This window comes from Pogonomyrmex barbatus, unplaced genomic scaffold (assembly GCF_055798465.1).
Source record: "Pogonomyrmex barbatus isolate J1 unplaced genomic scaffold, ASM5579846v1 scaffold20, whole genome shotgun sequence".
Classification (NCBI taxonomy): Eukaryota; Metazoa; Arthropoda; class Insecta; order Hymenoptera; family Formicidae; genus Pogonomyrmex; species Pogonomyrmex barbatus.
Genome location: NW_028297117.1, coordinates 2005516 through 2026666, shown reverse-complemented (window position 1 = coordinate 2026666; position 21151 = coordinate 2005516). Strand labels below are relative to the sequence as shown.

At 27.9% G+C, this 21151-nt stretch overlaps 1 protein-coding gene across 8 annotated transcripts in view; it reads right to left on the bottom strand.

Moving 5' to 3' along the window:
• The window catches only part of LOC105432259 (uncharacterized), a 239088-nt gene that overhangs the window by 203219 nt on the left and 14718 nt on the right, over nucleotides 1–21151 (bottom strand). The gene's annotated exons all lie outside the window — the stretch shown is intronic.

Below are 21151 nucleotides of genomic sequence, written 5' to 3'. Positions count from 1 at the left end.
CTCTGTACGGTTACAATTCTTACAAAAGTCAATCTGAATCGCCCCTGAAACCTAAGTGATTTATCCTAACTTAAAGGTATTCGCTCACTTGCATATTTATTTCGGTAGTAGATAATAAAATAAAAACTCCTAATTATTTATTTATAAGTTCTGAATAAATTTTTAATCGAATGAACATTTATATGGAAAACAATTTTGTTGCTTGATACTAATTTATTCTATGTGTGCGCGCGCGCGCGCGCGCGCGTGTGTGTGTGTGTGTGTGTGTGTGTGTGTGTGTGTGTGCGTGCGTGCGTGGGCGTAAGGCTATAAGAAAAACTTTCTTCAAAATTGAGTTATTCAATATATTTGATAGATAAAAGTTAAAGCTAATTTTTCTAGAAGTCGAATTTATGTGTACGCGCTATTATACATTCAATATTTGGCTTAATAAAAATCGATTAAAACGTCCGGTATTGCGAAAGCTGTGCATAACACAATCTCTAGCTATGATTTTAAATTTAAAAACGTCAAATCAATTTTATCAAGAAATTGTTCAACCGTTTGCCCTTAGACTTAACGGGCGAGCAAAAAAATCACACTTCCAGTATTGCCACAGATTTTGCGCTTAACAATACGAGTTTCGAAATACTTCAACGTGTTAACGCAAGAACTTGTTACGAAGCGGAAAGCAGCTTTCAAGGAGCAGGATACGGTATATTGACTATAACGTTGCACGCCAAATTGGTTAAGGTACGTAAGGATCTGCCGGCATGTGTAATTTCGCGGGAGTTGCTTAACAGATGGAAGTTCGTACCTGAAAATTCCACGTTACACCTGTTCACCCCCATACGAAATTGCAAATTCTGCTTAATAATACGCATTACTCAGATATACTAACATAGAATACCATATTTATAGCAAAAAGTTAGAATATTTTTTTTCATTTATTTGATAAAATTTTTCGAAAGCTTTTATTTATTCGAGATGTGTGCTTTCAATCAATTGTAAATGTATGAAATATAATTTTTCAGCCTCTAAAATAAAATGTAATTCTCGAAGGCGATAAGTTTAATTTAAAAATGAGAATTGTAAAACTATACGTTATAAAACTATACATTATAAAAGCTTTGGGGAATTGTAATTTTTACTTAAAAAAGAACAAACATTATTATTATTAATCGTTTCCAAAATTAGGCTAGTTTAATATAAAAAGTTTAAAATATTTCTATGTTATATGTACTTTTGTACTTTTACATGTGGAAAGAATGTTTCATAAATATAATAAATAATGCGTCTCAAAGCACTTTCAGTGTAAATTTTGTGTAAAGATATAAAATTATATGTTTTGATCATTATGGCAAAATATATGCTTTATGTATATATTTTGTCATAAGTACCAAAACATATAATTTTATATCTTTACACAAAATTTACATTGAAAGTGCTTCGAGTTGCATTATATACTATATTTACATAATTAATGATTATACAAGTTAAATTCTTGTAGAAATTCTTGTTGAACGTACCTACAAGTCTGATAAGATACAGACTTTAAATTAAATAAGTATATCATAAATATATATCATAAAAATATATGTATATACTATATGAAATTTACGAAATAATATTTCACTCACTTAGAAATACTTGTCATAAAGCGTATTACTGAATCCAAAGCAATCGTTTTTTTCAACAGCAGATAGCATGTATGCTAATCTATGTATGCTTGTCAAGATTATATCGCAAGTGACCTCGATGAAACGGTGAACGTCAAAACGAAGTCTGTGATAGCCTAGCTTGCATCCCTACATCCCCCTATACGTTTCCATGGTATAGTACAGTTACTGTTATGGCAGTGGGACAAGGCTCTTTGCACTAACTCGTTTCATGGAACATGCTATCTTATAGCAACCGTTTCTCCCGACTTGGAAATCTGTACATTCGCAGAAATGGTCTTCGCGGAGGCAGTCAAAATCCGCCGAATGTATTTAGGGTGAGATTAAATCTGATTCTACGTTGTGTAATATCCATTATTGCCCACGGATACGCGGAATAACCGATGCAAAGTTCACATTTTCTAAAACAAATTTAATTTGCATTCTTACAAAAAGATATAAATGAAGAGTTAAGAGTTAGACGAAGTTTCGTGTTCCGTAACTTGAAGGTAAAAAGTTATTTAATTGTTATATGAAGATTGTATATTTTCATTACTTAGTAATTGAATGTAGCTCTTTTCTATGACTCTTAGCTTTATATCGAAGAGCTTTTGTATTATGTGAATAAAATGCAAAATAAAATTACAAATTAACAATAAAAGATGTGATAAAAATAAATTTCACATTCCTTTAAAATTTAATTAAGATTAACCTACAGAAAAAATAGTACAGAAAAAATAGTTTTAAAAAGCTTTTTTTTTATTTCTGGTTCGAAACTATCAAGACGATTCCTTATTGATCTCTCTGATGAGATTTTCTGTATTTATGCAGAAAGCATGATTAAGTTCACAGTAACAGATGTTCATGTAATATCTGATAAAAATAAAAGCAATACCGATATCTTTGATGAGCCAAGAATGTTGTAATCACAATTGCGCTGAACGGCTGCTCACAGATGTCGGTAAATTGTTAGTTTCATCGAACGCGAACAATCGTAGAAGCTTTTAAAAAAGTATCGTGATCTACTGCAGAATAGAAATCTCAAGAAAATGTTCATGTGTTAAAGTTTCGAGAAAAATTTTACTGTTATCGACGAACTCTCTACCACGGAAACTTTATAGATCCCAGGAAAACGATCAATTTCAAACTTTAAGTCTTACGCAACTTTGAGTATCTCTGCGCTTTTTTGGCATTTGTAACAATCAAGATTTTTGAATATATAGTCAAACTACATTAATATGATATGCATTGTAACTCGATACACTTTATGAATAAAGGTATCGAATATTTTCTATGACAATTGTTGTATCGAAAGTTATGATATTTTCGCCTTTACGCGAATCACAGGTCCATAGTTCTTTATTTCTCATGTGATAAAATAATTGTAAAGATTTCGAGTGCACAACCGCAATTTATATTGGACGATCTGAGAAAGCTTTTAGTAAGATTGGAGTGCTTTTTGTGAAAACCGCGTTTGTGAAATGACTTGCTCACTCGATATAAATGATATAATCGAAGAATTGATTAAATTGTTATAATATCATAATCGCATTAGAACTCTAAACTGTTTCAAAATCGTATTTTACATAAAATTTCAACTATTTTCTACAATATTCTATAATTTGATTATACTTCAAATCCAATTGTTTTATTTTAAATAAAATATAGAGATCTTTTCTTTAAATAATTAAAAAGAATATTTTTAACAATTCTTCTTATTAACAATATATATATATATATATATATATATATATATATTGTTTTATATATATTGTTGTAAAAAAATTAAAAACATTTAATATAAAAAATACCTAATTAATATAGCTTACAAAAAATATTTAGGAAAAAAATCGTATACTCGACAAAATTTATTTTATTATATAAATTATGAAAAGAGGCATACGATTCCATTATGGAAAGAAGAAGATATAAAGGTCAGCGTTAATAGGACAATTTCGACAGAACGTTGTCCGCAGATCTCAAAATAATGGGGAAAGTCGATGGAGGTAATAACGAATACATTATAAAAGAAATTCAGTCATGAAATTATACCATAATAAGTACCAATAACTTTTTTACCGTTATAGCTTATAAGCTATAGCTTATAAGCTTCCCTCTCTGAACATAGCTCTCCTACGACTGTGTAACGTTCATCCAGGAAATCTCGGCCCAGACGCGTTTAAAATAAAGTCAGAGCAATTTGACTCGCACGTTTACGTAATGTCCAGTTCGATGGGTCGGTAGACCGGCGCAATCGTGTCTGGATAGAGGATACATCGTTTCGGCGTGTCGGCCGGACCGGCACGAAATATACAGCACTTTCGGGACGAGGTCAGCTGCGACTGTAATTTCGGTACAGCATTTATCTCGCGGTAGTGCCGCGGCTGAGATCTTTATTGAGTTGGATTCAAATATATGTCGCGTTTAAATGGCTGCGTAAACTACGCAAAAAGCTGCTCGCTTCACACCCGCGTACTCGCGTGATCGAATTTCTTTTTTTTTTTTTTTTTTTTTTTTTGACGCACCATGTAATTGGGCAACATGTCGTTGCGAATAGAAAAGATCGAACGATGGATTTACCTCTACCAGTCACGTTTCCCTGATTGATTAAATAAATGGCGTTGTTGTGGCAATCCTATCTGCTTAGTTTTTTTTAAATATGAAACAAAAAAATGGAAAAAAATTATTTTCTTTCCGACCAGATATATTCCATATTCGATATTGCTTGATAATGCGAAAGGACAATCATGTGAATTATTAGTCTACTTTTATGTACTGCCAATAAGCGATAATATTGATAGCTTCGGTTTTCTTCATATTTTTTTTCTAGGGATGATTAGGGGATCCATGGAGTCATTTGAGTTTAGCGAATCCACGGATCGAAGTTCAATATATTCTGAACATACATTTACATTTATTCACTCAAATACACCGTTTCTTCTGACTGATATAATAAATATTAAAGAAGATGAAAAAAGTAAGAATCGTGCGTTGTGTGTGTGTGTGTGTGTGTGTGTGTGTGTGTGTGTGTGTGTGTGTGTGTGTGTGTGTGTGTGTGTGTGTGTGTGTGTGTGTGTGTGTGTGTGTGTACACACACATCATCACACATATACACGGATTTTTTTTCTCTTCTATATTAAACATACCTGTTTCATATAGAAGAAATAGGATAATGAAAATTAACATTATATTTTATTTATACTCTTTTATTATAAAAAAGATATCAATACTTTCCTATGATATTCGGCTACAATAAAAATGTTCTCGTCAACTCCAATGTTATAATTTGATGTAACTTTTTTAAATGAATTGTGAATGCGATTATTGCATTTACAAAATTGCAAATTACAAAAAATAACAAAAAATAATAAAACATGTACATTTATGCCATTTCTAACATTTATTGAGAGAATTATTAAAAGGTATTAAAATATTTCTAATCTAATTTCAACTTTGTTATTAACCACTTATTGTTAGTTAAGTTTAATATTTTTTTAAATAAACAAAAATGATTTAGGAAAATTTGAAGCCAAATAATCAATTATATCATAAAGTTATTTGTATTTTTACGCAAAAATTTATTTGCGCAAAAGATTTATTAACAGTGAGATACTAAATAACCTTCATATTATGCACATTTAGTATTAATTATCAATTTTAAATTCAATTTAATGTATTAAAGAATAGTAAAATTATCTGAAAAGTATGAGATTTTTAAATTGGTTTTAACGAAATGAGTATTCGAGTATACGCAGTTACTTTGCGAAATTCGTTAAGCATTCATTTAACTAAATTTTTTAATTGGCGACTGCGCGTGTGCTGCACTTCGTCTGAATTCCTTAAATTTTAATCATAGCTTGCGAATGGATTTTTATCGTTGCATTGACGGAAAAAAATTCGATATGATATTCGGTCTTTCCAAATCATAAATTATCAACTATAATAACTATTCTAATTATGAAATTGGAATTATTTCTGTGCAAGATAATAAATATCCTTAAAAATCTTTATCAAAATTACAAAATCTATACAATATAATAATAATAAAATATATAGTAGGTGCATACAGATTATTCTTAAATATTTTTTAATAAACATATAATTTGACTAATTATAATTTATTAAAAGTGAATTAAAATTTTGATTAGCGTCTATTTTAAATTTGTATGAAACGATTTTAATTATATCTTTCATTTTTTTTCTGTATTTTTTAATTATCTTCGCAGTTATACGTTTCAAATCAAAAATTATTTAAGATATTATAAAACTATAAATAAAAATTAAATTTTTAACACTGTGTAGACTATTACAGTGTAACTATTATAGTGTACTATTACTATTACTGTGTAAACTATTCAGAAGAAATACATACTCGTAAAAGAAAGTTGCGCAATGTAACTTCTTCTTAACAGAGTAAAATATGTACGTGACTTTATCACAATTTTGTTCATTATATTTTACCATTTATTTCAAGTTTTCTTTTGTTATTAAAGATAAATACTGTTTCAAAAAAAACACAAAATTGTACATAAAATTATATAAATTTATTTACGAATACGCGTCAAAATAAAGACTCACATAGGCAAAAGAAGCGAGTAGATAATGCGATGCTCGTAAAAAATGTCTCTAACTCTGATTGATTCGCGAGCTCTTAAGATTGTAGCACAATGGGAAACATGGTTCTTGAGAAGTAGGACACTTTTAATCGCAACCTAGAAATCCGAGAGACGAAGTGCTCTCAGTAAACTGCACCCTCTTTTGTAGAAATCTTCACCGTTGAACAAGTGCGTTCTATCGAGTTCTCGAAGAAAAGATCTTTTGCGACAACGTCGATGTTAGATGTTGGATGAGAGAAATAACAATACTTTACTTTGTTATAGATACATTCTTATAGATGCAATCTCTGATACTTTTTTAAATGAATTTAAAAAAGTAAAATTGAAAAGTAAAATTGATTAAAATGATTATGATAATGTAGTTAAAGTATCAGTAAAATACTTTCAAATAATAAATTTAATAATCATCATTTGTTATAATCTTATAATGATCAATTAATGTTCTCATTAGATTCAATAATTTTAAAGATATAATTATATTATTATATATTTATTTAAAACCTCTTAAGCTTATTATGAAAAATATGACGTTATCATATTCATTTCAATTATTTCTATTAACTCTATCAATAATTCTCTTTTATATATTATGGATACATATATTACAATATGATATGGAATTTTTAAATTATGTCAAATAATATTAAAAGTTTCAAGTAGTAGTGTAATGATAAATTGTACACCGTAATAATATTAAAATCAATATCTTTTATACATAAAATATCAGTTATAAATTCAAGCAATTTTCTCGATAAATTTATAAATTTTTTAACGAGTTGGATATATTCAACGGAGAAAACAGAGAAAAACAGAGAATCAAAATAGCGTTATAAAAATTTAAATTTAGCCAAAAACTATTACTAGTGGAATTGATTGTTATCGCATTAGCGAAGTTTGGGCCCCTAATGGGTAAAGGTTACAGAGTTGTTGATTGCACAAGGCAAAGCCAAACCGACCAACCGCGGATTGCTTTGCAATGAGAAATTAGTAGCTCGCAATTACACTTGCACGCGCGTAACTGCTTGGTTATATGTAGGCATGCATTTGTATGCTAACGTGCTCGTTCGTCGTTCGCGATGCGATTTAGGATTCTCGGTTACCCCCCTTATACCGGCGGTTTTCGGTACACTGTATATCGTAAAGCCTAAATCGGCATTTCTATACTTAAACAGATTTCTTTGGATTTTGAAGAATCAGGATGTTTTAGAATTTAGAAAAAGAAAAGGAACATGAAAAACAATCAGTGTAAAATAATTTCTAACGATTATTTCTCAACAAAAGTGGCACAAAATAACCTTCACAGTTATTACATTTAATTATTCAGTCAATAACATATTTATATATAATTATTATGTATATTAATGTAAATTTTGTTTAAGATTTTTTCAAAAAAGTATGTTGTTTTAATTTCAAATATGATACTTTTATATTTAATGCTAAATATGCAATAAAATGATATTATAAAATATGATTATAAAATATATAATTATAAAATATATTATAAAATATTTTTTTTTCTTTGTTGTTAGCTTCAAATAAAGAAAAATGGATAATAAGAACGAAGCTTTACTGTTATAATATAGCATTAAAAACTACTGCTCGTTTTGTAATAGAGAAAAATTATATTTTAAATTTATTTTCATGTATCATAGTTTTCATACGTACTTATGATTATATTTTATTATTAAATTGACATTGCACGATGTTTTTAAAAAAATTATTATTATTTTGTGAATAGTTGTAATGACAGTGAATAATTATTTTATATAGATGAGAAAAATATAAAACTAAAAATGTTATTTGGATATATTATAATTATAGCCTAAACGGTTTTAATCACAATGATACAATCTTGCCAAAATTCTGCTGTTTGATCACAAATATTCGGTCTTTAAAAGAAGATTCTTTATGAATAAAAGACAAAAGAAGCTTCTTATGCTAACATAAACTGAAACTTGTGCTTTCAAACTTGTGCCGAAAACTTTTAACGATTATGCATTTTTATGTATTTTTTAATAAAAGCCTTTTGAGAGTTGAATCGCTCTTATGAAAAATTGTAATAATCAAATATGTGTAAGATATTATTTATTTTATTTATTTGTCAAAAGCGTTTAAGAAATATATTTGTAATATTTGTAAATGCCGTTTATTTACCAATTTAATATTGTAAAAAAAAATTAAAATTTATAATCATAACAAATTAATTGTCTCCGATATGTTATATCATGTGAAATAATGAAATAGTACTTTCTTCTAAGTAGTGTAAGTTTAAAAGTGATCAGACGTAAGTGCGGAATATAGCTTTTATTTCAAACATTTAAGCTGCAATATTATAAAAATTAAGAGTTGATTATTATTGCAGCAATTGCGCATCATATTAATATATTCAGCAGATGATCATCCATATTCAAGATACGCAACCAAACAAACAACCAAACAAACAACGCTCGACACGCGATATTATGTGATAAGAAATAATCAATCGATAACAATTATTGGCAAAATCACGTCCATCATTTGACGGTTAGGATTATCGTGATGACAGCAACGATGATATATGAGTTACTCGACTATCTGTCTTCATGATTTCCTAGACTTTACCTCGTTTCATCATGCAGTCAGCTTTTTCCGAGTTGCTGTTACCAATATATATAATTTCAGTTACGTCAATATTACATAAAAATATATTTTCTTTGCATTTCTTATTTGCATTTTTTAGATAATTATTTCATAATTATTAAGAAACAATATATATATATTGTTTCTTAATAATATATAATAATATATATAATATATAATATATATAATATATATATATATATATATATATATATATATATATATAAAATCCAAAAATTAAAATTGTGCTTGAAAATTGCGTTTGAACTACACTAAAAATGAGAAAAAAGGAGCTAATAAAAATGCATAAATTAATTCCCTGTTTAAATAAAGTTTTAGAATTTGTACAATATTTAACTGTAAAACTTAAAAATTTCTCAAAAAATTAAATCTACTAACACAAAGCAAATATCATTACCAATGTAAATGTTGTTTCTTACAAAAACATTTGTATCTTTTTGATTATGTCCTAGATATTCTTGAATCACTTATTATAGATATCTTACTATTATACACTACATATATTATAGATATATTTATACATACAACTTTTATATAACTTATAAAATCTTATCTATGTATAAATTCATAAGAGATGTTTGTGGCGAACTGAAAAAGATCCTGCTATCGAAAATTCTCTGAGAGAAAAATGTGAGTCATTCAAAACCGAAATCCAAACTTGCACGGTAATTTAAATGACGATCAGTTATTCTTCCGCCTCCCGCGAATGTAGAGCCAATCGTCTCACCAAAATGTATATTGGTTCCTTGCTCATACTTCTTTCTGTGAAACGCGAAAAACAGCCGTCTTTCACGAATCTATTTCATGTCGATGACCATCCACTTGCCTTATCTGGAAACGCAATAAATTCGGGAGAAGGTGACGATTGTACATCGCAAGAACAAAACGCATTGCACATGAAAGATAAGGTTTTTTTATCGCTCTTGTAAGAATGGATGAATTTGAAACATATAAACACTTATTGAAAAGCAAACATGTTGAGCATTTTATATATATATATATATATATATTAAATAATTGATTTATTTACTTTACTTTAGATACGGGAAATTACTTTCTATTTTATTTTACGGCATAAAAGAAGCCATTTTTAAAATCCTATGAGATTGTTAGACAAATATTAATAATAAAAATTCAATATTTTATTCAATACTTCTGCCGCTTTAAGGTAAGAGAAGATTAGGAAATGCCAAATATTTCAAAACCTTTAGTTTTATATTTAAAAAAATGTGTATTTTATGTATTTTGGTGCATTAAAATATATACATATTAAAATATATACATATATACATATATACATATTAAAATATATACATATACATATACATATTAAAATTTTATATATTTTTTATATGTATACAATATAAAAAAATTTTAATATAAATTAATTAATACTTTTCATAAATAATTATTCAACCATGAATTTTATTAAAATATTCTGTAAAACAATATATATTATTAAAATAGTATATTATTCATCGAAACTATCAGTTACTTTTTATTTGAAGAAAACAATTTTGAATTCTGAAATGTTTTTCAATTCTAATACAGAAGCTGTTTTAAAATTTCTTATATAAAAATTTTAGTGAAGATGTTAATGAAAATTAGAACAATAATGAATTAGAAGATTTACAACTAGTATTAGAAGCAAAATGTAAAACTAATATCAGATACACATGTACATTTTTATATTTCGTGTGAAATACTTTATAAAAAAATAAAAATAAATAAATAAACGAGACAGTATACGAGACAGACAACTTATAATTTTAATCGCCAGTTGCAATGATGTAATTAAAATGCAAACTCTTTTGTTTCTCTGAACGTGATTACAGATTGTCAACGCTTCGAAATGATGATAATGTACAATAATGGCACCGCAATTGCGCAAAATAATTGCAATCGGTGCCGCGGGAAAATTTTACAAATTACATGGAAGCCGTATGAGTCATTGATCAAAGTTGTTAATCACAGACCTTGGCTCTTTTCAATTATACGCTTTCATTTACGCATTGTTCTGAATGCTTTCCAAATCGCAAACGTCATGCTATTAAACCAAATGATTTTTATAGTACCTTTACATATTATTTTGACAAAATACATAATAGTGAAATCACAGAATGTATAATGAGTTAACATATAAAATACTAAAGTTGCATATTGAGTCACATTTTGTTTAAATAATAATTCTATGTATGGACAACAAAAACATGTAAAAGCTCTAAGATATTTATTAGCAATATCACACACACACACACACACACACACACACACACACACACACACACACACACACACACACACACACACACACACACAAATTATTAAACATTAAATACATAACTAAACTAACACGAACTATAAATATAAAAGATATTTTTTTCTATACTTTCCTTAAACAAGTAGACATATTATTTAGAAAAATAATAATTTTTAAATATTTGATTATATTTAAATTTCTTTTTTTTAAATATACAATAACAATCTTTAAATTAATAAAGAATAAAAAGATTTTTTAAATACTGTTTTAATATATAAGATATAATAAATAAATTATTAATCTGTTAATATATAATAGATGTGTTGCTGAAAGTATTTAATAAAATACATTTATTTTATTTAGCTAATTACAAAATTTATAAATTTGAAATTAATTATCTGAAAATGTGTAATCAGTGTGTATAAATTAAATTTTGTGTGAGATTTGTAAAAGCGAATATATAAATGTTTAAAATGTTATTGAAAAGTATGAATTAGTAATATAAGTATAAAAAGAATTTATTTGCAAGTCAGCATTTGCAAATCATTTATTTTCTTGTTAACAAAATTACGCTTGTATTAAATATATTGTTTAAATATATTTATTGATAATATATATATATATATATATATTGATTTTATTTATTTGTCTTTCTGTTTTAGCATTATATACTTTATTTTTTCTCAAATTTTATATAAACATTAAGCGACATTTGGTTACAAAAAATTTAATTACGTTATTTATATAACTAACAATCTCGTTTTGATAATGTCTCGCGGCAACAAGTAAATGGATGAAACGAATTTAAAAAAGGTCGAAAGTCAACAACGTATAAATGGATATGAAGATTGTGCATTCGATGCGTTTGTAGAGATTTGAAGCGTATAGAAACAGATAAAAACAATGTTTCTGTTATTTACCATGTAGGATTTTTCTGTATCTACCACTACGGCGTATCCCCCGTTGCGTGCTGGTTTGTTGACAGTCCAGAAACCAACACGCGCACGGTGGTTTCATCGGGATGCGTTGCCACATCTATTGATTCTATGGCACCGTGAACTCGCGCTTTGAAATCGACAATGAAATCCACTCCAAGGCTGCAAACGGGTACGCATCGTGGAATTGGGACGTGAGCGTGCGCAAGTGATCGGTCGCTCCTACGAGTGCTTCAGGTGACATCGCTCATCTGTGACTTTATGTTATTAAATATTGCTATTTCTTCTCCGTGAAATTTAAAAAGGATAATTACAAAATGCTTACGCACGTTTGAAACGAAAAACGGACTATTCAACTGTTTTCCTTTTAGAGAAGATCCTCGCGCTTTTAAAATAATAAGAGCTATACACGTAAGTCTCGATCTACAATAGATAAGCTTTAAGCTTTAAGAAATAAGAAATTGACCAATTATAATCGAATATGAAAAGAATACTCGACTATGACAATAGGTCAATTTCTTACGGCTTAAAAATTAAATACCTATTGTGGACCGACACTAACGTAGAATAAAGAAATTTATAAAATTGTTTCTCTAAAAATATGAAAGAAACTATATATAAAATAAGAATATGAAAAAAGATTTTATTTATTGTACCCTTTTGTGATAATTGACGTTAACTATTCGTTATTGGGCAATCATATAGGAAAGCGAATCTTTATGTTATCTTTCCAATATTTAACAGATAAAAAACATAGGAAATTAAAAAAATCTTGATTGTAATTTTATATCATAGAAAATTTCTGTGCATTATTAAAAATATGAAGTTTTGATTAAAGGGTCAATGATTATAACAATATATCTCCAACTCTCTCATATACACTGAAAAGTTGATAAAAAATGTACGTTGATAAATATATGCTTAAAGCTGCCAATAATTATATCTTAAAACAAAATTTATTTTTTTTAAGTAAAAACAGAAAAGAGATCACTTTTCTGGAATTATAAACTCAGAGAATTATCAACATCATTATTCATCATAATTTATGATGATATTCTTAGTCATCACATTTTATCTCTATTGTATTTGACAACTATAGTTTAGAATTTGTCCAAGCGCTTCTATGTTACCAGATATGCTAACGTCAAGTTATACGAAACTCTTGCAACTGGCTGGCCGGCTTATAATATCTAAAATCTCACTCATTATTTGTTTCAACGGGCTTTAATCGCACATCCGTGAACGTTAAAAATATGAACCAGAAATTACGATGTGTTATTGGAAACAATAATTCGTGGTAAACGGGACAGTGAAAAATCACGATGAACGACACCGATATTTCCACCATTTCCTTTATTCGTGCTAACAAAAGTGAAAGATATTAATGCTGCAATTGCAAAATTTTCCGACTATTTCGTTTCTAAATTGTTCCAAAATATGTGTAAAAATATTTCTTATATATTTCTTATCTATTTCTTAAATATTTCTTATCTTAAATATTTTTTATATATTTTGCTCACAAAAACTTATATAAAATTTATTTTATATTTTTCTTCAATTTTTTATTTTAAACTTTTGTTAAATACATCTCTTAAACTTTAATTTATTATTAAACATTTATTATTAAATATATTAAATATATTTCTATACACATCGAAATATACTGAATAAATCTCTTCAGAAAATAGTATTTGCATTCGATAGAATAAGCTTGTAAAATGTCTCTTTTTTATATAGATTTTTATTAATAAATGATGATATATTTTAATTTAAATTGATATTTTCCCCATTTCAATGAAAATGGACTTTGTTACAGTTAATTAAAATTTATATATTTATTATTTTATGGATACTAAAAAGACATTAATGGCATATTTCACAATTTGTCTCAAATCATCTAACGCTACAAAAATTTACTTATTTTAATATGCATGTAAAAAGATTGCCTGTGATCTATCCGCTATTATAATTCAATATAGACACTGCTATAATTTGATATAGATTAATTAAATTTTTGTTACAATCTAATATTGATGACTTATTGCAAATAGATATATACTTAATTAAATATTTCTTGAAATATTTTTTAATAAAAAGTTTAATATAAAAAGTTTTATATACAAAAAATAAAAATATTTTAAAAATATAATAATTGTAAATCTGTAACACGGAAATATAATAAAATTATAATAACCTTTATACATACGTAAGTTGACTAAAATTTACATGATTTTTTATTTAAATATTTTAAAAACCATATAAAGGCATATCAGTATGTACAAAAAAAATTAATCATATCTTCTGTTGGAACAATTTAAGCGAAATCGTGCGAGACAGTGCTATAAAAACGGTCGTCAGTATGTTACGATATTTTCAGAGCACGATACTTTTGATCTTCTGATATCAAGCAAAAGAAGGATATTGCAACGTCTTGTTTCGTAATATTTTCATTGCAATTATATAATTTGTACAATAATACGAAGTTGCTTTGATTACTGTAATTTTTTGGAAATAGCATTGCAGTAAATGTGTTGTGTATTTTTTTATTTATTATTTTAGATATAATAGTAATGACGTAAACTCATCATTAGAAAAAGCATAATAATAACAAAATTTTCTTGAAATTTTAAATTAAATTTTTTTCTTATTGTTAATAAAAAATTGAAATATACATAATTTGTCGATTAAATCGTGAATAAATAATAAAATCTATTGCTTTGTTAAAATAATATATAATTGAATATTAGATCAAAATCGTATCATAAAACATAAATGTATGAATTGTAATTTAACATATAAAATATAATTCTTTAGTTTGCAAATATATCTAACTTAAGTATCGTGGTGAGGAAAATGAACTTCAAACTAGAGAACCTGCTATTAAAGAACCTGCTATTAAAGTGTTTTATTAGACCGCCATTATAAAGGCTATAGCTGTACGGCAATACGATTGTCATTTCCTCGCAGAGTCTATATCTACTCATTTTGGAAGCGATCCAATTCGATTCAATTAGAAGTACCACGCAATTAAAAGTTAGGCGCTCCAAAACAGTGAGCAATCTTTTTCGGTCCGATTACCGCTTCGACCGAAGCACGAGGAAGACATCACCGCCTCTTTCATCAGGCGCCGCCGGAGGCAACTTGCCAATTAAGCCGCCATGTCCCCGATCGACGGATAGTCCTGTAACTTTCGATCGTAGCCGATAACATCGGAACAACTTGCAAACCTCAGCGGGACCTCGACACCTCGATAGCAGACACATCTATCGAAGTATGAAGGTCCTCTTCTGGACCTACTTATATTCTCGCGTCATGCAAAATCGAAACATTATGAGGCCAGTGTCAACGGTTCGATGAAGTATTGCGTATTGAGTCGATTCAATTCAATTGATATTTTATAAAGTTATTTTTGTATATATCGCAAATATAATAAAAATTTGGAACGTCGTAATATGGGTTATTTATACTCAAATTTGTAAAATTAAAACATTAAGTCATTATATTCATATTTATATGTTTATAAGATAATTAATAAATAAAAAGAGATGTTTGTATCTCTTAAATGTACTAACACAGTCGAAATAGATTTACCAAAAATTTTACTTGATTATTAAATCAAATGCTATAATATTTAATTGACTTATTATTTAAAATTAATTTGTGGATTGATTATATATTATCAAAAGTTTTAATAATATTTTTAAATATTTATATAATATTTAAAAAAAAAAGAAAAAAGGAAAAAAATTTTTTTAATTTTGTCCTAGATAAATAGTTACTTTAATCAATTGATGACTTAATTAATTAAAATCTATTATAGTATGAATAGGTTGATATGAATACAGTATGTGCTTGAAGCATATGTGTGTGTGTGTGTGTGTGTGTGTGTGTATGTAAAATGACTATATTATTTATATATATAAAATTAATTTACACGCGAAATTATTATATAATAATTATAATTGAAATACAATACATATTGTAGTGTACCTATTTCATTTTAATTGGAGAATTGAGAATTAGTGGTATAAGCCAATATACTCTAATCATTAAGAATAAGATATTTTGCGTTTGCATTCATAAAAAATTCAACATATTTTTTAATACATTTTTTACATTTATTAAGTGTAAAATATATCAAATAAGATATATTGAATGTTGAATGTAAACATAAATCATTTTTTCTCAACAATCAGATTATATTGATTTATATTATTATGATTTTTCAGCCCCCCAATTATTTTTAGAGATACAAACGGATTTTATTTAAAAGAATTATAACTAATATAAAAATAATAAGAATAATCCTGTAAGAAATATTCTCAATGAATTATTCCAAATTATTCTTAGAAAATTATTGCATAAATATTATCATAACGTAGCAGTATTTTATATACGTTAACATGTAATAAATTTGTAAAGTTAAATTTATCATGTCATGTGTTTTATCTAAATAATAATTTTTTTATAATACAAATTATTGTTAATATGTCATTTCTTTTGTGTGCATCATGCTAGTATTCTTCTATTTATCTGCGAATTGCACATTAAACGCAATAAATAACGTTAACATTCCAGAATTCGCGAATAAGATAGTATGTAACAGCAGAATAAACAGTATTCGCTTGCAAGCTTGAAGACATTACCGAATCGATTTATTCGAAAACTTTTAAATATGCTTTGCGAAAGTATCTTACAGAGTAAGGCAATCAATCCATGCGAGAAAAGATTTAAATGACTATGAGAAAACTTTTCAAGAGCTTCAATGAAATTGGTAATATAACGATAAAAATATATCGCAAATTGATTTTTTATGAAAATGCCCGTCACCTATTTCCTCTTTCGAGTATATCTCCACCTTACATCAAAATGAGAAATGTATTCGCATACCCTAAATTTTAAAACTCTAGAATACTTGCATCTAAGATTTTAAATTATTACGAAGCATTTTTCTTCCTATAATAATAATTTTATGTTAAAAATATAATTGGACCAAAGACATAAATATTTTTGATTTGCGATTTGCAATGGCATATTAATATTTCTTATTTTATAATTTTTATATTTACTTATTTTCAATTTTATTCTTTTTCATTTCACTGACAATTAATATTTCTTTAATATTTATTTTAATTATAATATTTTTACAATTTATATTATTATTTATTATATAATCAATGTCATAACTATTGTTCTCATTTCAAGTGAATTATGTTTGCAACTAAAAAGTTGGTAAACATAAATGACATGAATTTACTGGATGTCAGAAGCAGTTCATACTTACTTTGATCAATTCTTGATCAATTTAAAGTTTTCTCTTCGAAGAACGTTGAAATACCAATAGTTTTTGAATTATTAATCTTAAGCAAAATCTTAAGAATTTTATAAGTTAGTGTTCAGTGCAGTGCACAAGGATAAATAATTTTCCATTTAATATCACAAGAGGAACTTCACTTTAGCACAATTTTAAATTAAAGATTAATTACGAAAAGGTAAACTTAGACATTTAAAAAAGCTATAAGAATATAGCGGTAAAACAGATTTCTGCAGAATGATATTGATTGCTGTATATCGATGAAAGAGTACGATGAAGGTAATCTGAAACATCACGAAATATTATATTTCTCATTCATTATTTATTGAACAGAAATTGAGCAGAAATGCACAACAATTTATCTTGAGAATTTATACATAATAATTTTAACCGTATTACATTGCTCTAATCCGTAGCTTGGAAATTATATCGTTTATTTTGCTCGTCAGCGGACTTTCGGACGGACTTTTTACGTTTGCAATCAATACAGCGTAATATACTGCCCTGAAGGGTTTGCGTATTGTTTCCGCCGGACTTTGTGCTCAGTGGCCGAACAGCGTCCCATTTTTAACCGGAATCCGAATAGCAGCTTTCCCGCTAATGATCCAATGTATGATTGAAAACGATTTAAGACCTGCCGTTTGCAGACTTTTCATGTTTGGTCGTTGTACTTGCTGCATTAATACCGATGTATAGGAGAAAGAGGTCGTTCGTAAATAATCCATTCGTTTTCTTTTTTTTTTTTTTTTTCATCGTGCAAACACTGAATTGTCAACACCACGGAAATCAAAATTGATCGCAATTGTCTATAGCGTCAAGCGCAACCCTGGGATTAGACGATCTATTTTTTTGCTGCAAATTAAACAAAACATGATCATCGAATAATGTGAACCAATGATTGGGAATGGCGATATATATTACCGACATATATTATATCTATCAATAATATAATAATTACAGACAATTATTATTTGAAACGTAATTTAAAATAAGTACCTTATCATTTTTATAATAGATGAATATTGGAAATAGACACATGTTCTCATAAGATTTTAATTTTTTATTTTACCTTTATTTATTTACATAGATAACTTATAATATATAATGTTGAAAACATAGAATTTTTCATTTTATTTTAATCAATAAATATTCTCACATTTAATATCTAGCGATAGAATTATTTTAGATTTTGATAAATTGATTACGGTCCTCATTTTTTAAATATATTTTAAAAATGACAGTTTTGCGAAATATGTCGGCATGTAATAATTGAAAATTAGTTAGACGAAGTAACAAGCCGCAGTTTGCTCAATCATGTATAACACATGAAAAACTTTATATATAGGATTGACGTGCGCGATTTAAATAGAAATTAATTTAACAAAGGAAATAATCGTTGCAACAAATATCGTTGCAACAAATAACACGCGTGAACAAATTAAAATGAAATTTCCTTCGCATTAGGGAAATAAGTTTTCTTACTTAATTCGACTTAAAACAATTGAAAGAAATCTCGAAGGAAGAGATTATTGATCGTGGACATCTGTTTTAAATCGCCCATCGCACATAATATTTTGTTCTCAATATTACATCATTCATGATATTTTGCATCGGCGTTGTAGTCAGTTGAAAGTAGATGCTTATTTTGACTACATGTATATATGGATGCGCATAATATATTCGGCGGATATGAATACAAATACGGATACTCATCGAGATATCTCAATGTGGTATGACGCTACGTGACCTAACTTACATTAGTCTTATCGCCGCAGCATTATATCGCCTGTGAGACTGAAGTTGGTAGACCAGAATCGGGTCTGCATAACCGCGGGATCCGAGCTCCGATGGACTTCTTACAAAGTTGCAAATCAGCTTACGCTAACACCACGAAGAAAATGCCGCAGCGAATTCGCAGCGAATCTTCATTGTTTATGCAGAAATTATGATGGGATTTATTGTACAAATCCAAAATCGAAAATTAAATCCTCAGATAATAATTTCGATAGCTTGTGTTGAATCAATCATATCACAATAGCTTGAAAGTTTCAAAAGAGAGAAAAATCAAATGGATCTGAAAATTTTATTAAATGTTTTACTTGCAAACTAATTGCGAAGATATATAATATTTATCAGTAAAGTGTGTAAATTATTAAAAGCTTTTCATCCTAATTTAAGTGAAATGCAATATTCAACGTTATTATTAACAATGTTTCATGACATGATAATAACTCGCAAACCTCATAAGCCACTACAATTTTGAAAGAAATACCCATGAAAATCTTAAGAGTATAATTGGTGCTAAATAAAAAAATATGGATAATTAACAAAACAATCTTTGATAGCAGAACAGAGCTCTTGTTTTTACAGACTAATTTATTATTCCCGATAAGCTTGCACGGAAAATTGCAGAGAAAATTCCAATTTATTTTCGAAATTATGCATGACTTTATTTATTTATGTGCGTGTACATATGTATGTGTTTCGGTCTTTAATTCACGGTACTTTAAAGCGCAGGTCACAAATGAGATTTATTTCCAACGACGATGAAAGTAGGTAGTGGACTATTAGCATATCTGAGTTCGACGGACGACAGGAAGACGAAGGTGGAACGAGAGAAAAACGGTAATTTCCTAGATAGAAGAATTTATGCGAACACCGGCTCGACCCGTCCGTTCTTACCGCAAGCGAACCGTGCAAAATGCTTAACGTCTAGTCACGTAAATATACATAACCACGTCCCAGCGCAACCAGCTCGAACGTAAAATCGCGTTAAATCGCATGGCGCCCGTTAAAAAAAATCAATTCCTTGGATCTGTCTCTCTATCGGTGCTCGTTAAGTCTATCTCCGGTTAATCCGAGCAACGCAAAGCAATTTGTGTCTCATTAAAAATTCAAATTTAGGCGATAGGCGATTTATGATTATACAAGCGTGCAAGGCAGAAAATGTTAAATGCTTTATTGAATAATACATTAATACGATAGAATATTTTAACCTCCATAATCTAATATATTTGGAGCAAAAAAAGTTTATGTAGAATAAAACGACGAAAACAAAAAATAAATTAAAATAACTTTTAATCAACAAATTATTATCATTAATGCAGAAAAATAATATAAGCGTGATCAAAATAACTTTTAATAGATGTAGTTTATTGTTCGTTTTAATATTACTAAAATTAAATTTGTTTTCATATTTTCACTACTGTAAATGTAAATATGAATTTGAAATTTTGTAAGCGCGCATCGAAATTTTGTAAACCACGCATTGTCTAAAAGTTATTATTATTATCGAAATTGTATAAGGATCGTTAATTTCACTAATATTAAAATTTTTTTATACTTATAGTATAACAAACAAGGAAAATATAATACTTTATGTAATGTATGAAATTCTATCTTTTGTTATTAGCTTTATAATGAGAATCCTCTAAGCGACATTGTCGTATTTTGCGACAAGAAAAATTGTTAAACGATTACATTATCTGTTTTTAAACTTTCATTTCCATAATAAAATTTGTTTCGTCAATATTAGCTAGATGCAAAGTGCCTCAATCTTCCCTCTTCGATAATGTCAAATTTAACGAGTTTACAACGCGCGCTTATCACATCTCATTTTCGCGTTCTTATTTCGGCTGCGCGCCCGTTCGTAAATTGGTAGGATCTACGTTCGCAACGGGCAGATAATCTGAATTAAGTTTAAGACGGAAATACAGCGACACTCGTTATGTCATCTGGCATCGTCGGCC